The 2,953-nt window shown below is 49.8% G+C and overlaps 1 protein-coding gene across 7 annotated transcripts in view; it reads right to left on the bottom strand.

The window, feature by feature from the left end:
- Nucleotides 1-1,448: 1,448 nt before the first annotated feature.
- The window catches only part of atg5 (ATG5 autophagy related 5 homolog), a 47,139-nt gene continuing 45,634 nt past the window's right edge, over nucleotides 1,449-2,953 (bottom strand). For 2 of the 7 annotated variants that reach the window (XM_079836599.1, XM_079836603.1), the window contains exons 8-9: nucleotides 2,858-2,953; nucleotides 1,449-2,223 (exon numbers count right to left, since the gene is read on the bottom strand). The exon at nucleotides 2,858-2,953 is cut by the window's right edge and continues 317 nt beyond it. The gene's annotated coding sequence lies outside the window, so the exon portion shown is untranslated. Of the gene's footprint in view, nucleotides 2,365-2,758 lie in introns of all 7 variants that reach the window. The other 5 variants (XM_079836598.1, XM_079836604.1, XM_079836600.1 and 2 more) reach the window with 4 other exon arrangements.

Below are 2,953 nucleotides of genomic sequence, written 5' to 3'. Positions count from 1 at the left end.
GAGGGTCACAGAGCGGGGTCAGCACATGCTGAGGGTCACAGAGCGGGGTCAGCACATGCTGAGGGTCACAGAGCGGGGTCAGCACATGCTGAGGGTCACAGAGCGGGGTCAGCACATGCTGAGGGCCACAGAGCGGGGTCAGCACATGCTGAGGGTCACAGAGCGGGGTCAGCGCATGCTGAGGGTCACAGAGCGGGGTCAGCACATGCTGAGGGTCACAGAGCGGGGTCAGCACATGCTGAGGGTCACAGAGCGGGGTCAGCACATGCTGAGGGTCACAGAGCGGGGTCAGCGCATGCTGAGGGTCACAGAGCGGGGTCAGCACATGCTGAGGGTCACAGAGCGGGGTCAGCGCATGCTGAGGGTCACAGAGCGGGGTCAGCGCATGCTGAGGGTCACAGAGCGGGGTCAGCACATGCTGAGGGTCACAGAGCGGGGTCAGCACATGCTGAGGGTCACAGAGCGGGGTCAGGGTATGCTGAGGGTCACAGAGCGGGGTCAGCACATGCTGAGGGCCACAGAGCGGGGTCAGCGCATGCTGAGGGTCACAGAGCGGGGTCAGCGCATGCTGAGGGTCACAGAGCGGGGTCAGCACATACTGAGGGTCACAGAGCGGGGTCAGCACATGCTGAGGGTCACAGAGCGGGGTCAGCACATGCTGAGGGCCACAGAGCGGGGTCAGGGTATGCTGAGGGTCACAGAGCGGGGTCAGGGTATGCTGAGGGTCACAGAGCGGGGTCAGGGTATGCTGAGGGTCACAGAGCGGGGTCAGCGCATGCTGAGGGTCACAGAGCGGGGTCAGCGCATGCTGAGGGCCACAGAGCGGGGTCAGGGTATGCTGAGGGTCACAGAGCGGGGTCAGCGCATGCTGAGGGTCACAGAAGTGGCCAACTTTCTGCAGAGTCAAGAGCTCCAGACCTCCAAACTTCTGTGGCCTTCAGATGAGCTCAAGAACAGTGTGTAGAGCTTCATGGAATGGGTTTCCATGGCCGAGCAGCTCATCCAAGCCGCACATCACCAAGTGCAATGCAAAGCGTGGGATGCAGTGGGGTAAAGCGCGCCGCCACTGGACTCTAGAGCAGTGGAGACGTGTTCTCTGAGTGACCAATCACGCTTCTCTGTCTGACAATCCCATGGACGAGTCTGGAGAACGGGACTTGCCTGACTGCATTGTGCCAAGTGTAAAGTTTGGTGGAGGGGGGATTATGGGGTAGGGTTGTTTTTCAGGGGTTAGTTCCAGTGAAAGGAACTCTCTCTGTTAAAAAATTCCTATAAACACACTCCTAAATCTTGTGGAAAGCCTTCCCAGAAGAGCTGAAGCTGTTCACAACACTTTTGGCAATATGTGAAAAATGTGAATTGATGGTATAATGTTTATTGTGAATGCTTCTTTGTGAATAGTTTCTCTGACATGATTAATGAACACAAAATCCAGCCGAACACTGCATAGCTATAAAATACTTTTATTTAAATGAATCTAGCAAAGACAGAAAAGCAATCACCGCATGAATCTGAGCCATGTTATTATTTAACCGTGTTATTAGTCTGCAGCATCTTTACTTCTGTGATTATTGGGAGTCATACGAGGAATGATATAAACATCTGAAGGTTTGTACACAAACAGGCGTGTGTGGAGAAGAGTGCCGAGAAGTGGGCTCTGCGGTTTCACCCGCGGTCTCTCTGTCTCAGTCTGGGGGAACACACTCACCGATTCCTCCAACCCAATAATCACTCTCAGCTGTGTGTCGTCTGCAGAGCTGATCTACAGTCCCACTTCCCCCAAACACAGACAGCCAGTCTGCAGGCAGGTTGTAAATAAACGGTCAGAAAGGAAGAAAATACTGTAAAGGTTAAGTGGTGTGATCTTCAATATGAGCCCAGTTCAAAGATCAAATTTAGTCTCTAAACCGATGAAACCCAGAAGGTAAACGTTGCGCAGGAAAGTTTGTGCTACAGTAAATCCCACTGGTTTTCGGGACTGGGACTGTGACTAACCGCCTCCTCTGAGCCGAGTTTCGCCCCCAGACACACTGACGCATCCAATCATGTCTAATCCCAAAGCTTTTTGACGTTTCCATCATTTCACACCTGACCATAAACACAATCCAGTACGTCCAGTATTTAGTGACCTCATTAAACACACACAGGATTCCTCCTAATAATTAAAGTGATAGTTCACCCAAAAATGAAGATTAGCCCATGATTTCCTCTCCCTCAAGTCATCTGAGGTGTGTGTGACATTCTTCTCTCAGACGAATAAAATCTGAGTTATATTACAAAAGTCCAGCCTAATCCAAGCTTTATAATAGCAGTAATAGTTGCTCTGTTTTTGAATAAAAAGTGCATCTGTGCGTCATATAACTGCTCCAGCGGCTCTGGGGTGTTAATAAAGGCCTTCTGAAGCGAATCAACGAAAAATATCCATATTTAAAACTTTATCAAGTAAACTTTCGGCCTCCGCCTTCTGTGTAAAAGTGTTGAATGTTGAAAGTGAAACTCCAGATGTGTGTGTGTCGTCATGACGAGCGGAGCTGAGCGTTAGTCTTTCCATCCGCAGGGGAACTTTACACACTTCCTCCAGAAACTGAACACGGAAGGCGGAGGCCGAAAGTTTACTTGATAAAGTTTTAAATATGGATATTTTTCTTCCACAAACGCGTTGATTCGCTTCAGAAGAGCTTTATTAACACCCCAGAGCCGCTGGAGCAGTTATATGATGCACAGATGCACTTTTTAAGGACTTCAAAAACAGAGCAACTATTACTGCTATTATAAAGCTTGGATTAGGCTGGACTTGTGTAATATAACTCAGATTTTATTCGTCTGAGAGAAGAATGTCACACACACCTCAGATGACTTGAGGGAGAGGAAATCATGGGCTAATCTTCATTTTTGGGTGAACTATCGCTTTAACAGAGTCACGTTCCTCAGATTAGAGAGTGGGAACGGGAGA

Source organism: Gobio gobio, assembly GCF_949357685.1.
Source record: "Gobio gobio genome assembly, chromosome: 15".
NCBI lineage: Eukaryota > Metazoa > Chordata > Actinopteri > Cypriniformes > Gobionidae > Gobio > Gobio gobio.
Note: the sequence above shows the minus strand (reverse complement) of the source record. Positions and strands in the feature narration are given on the sequence as shown.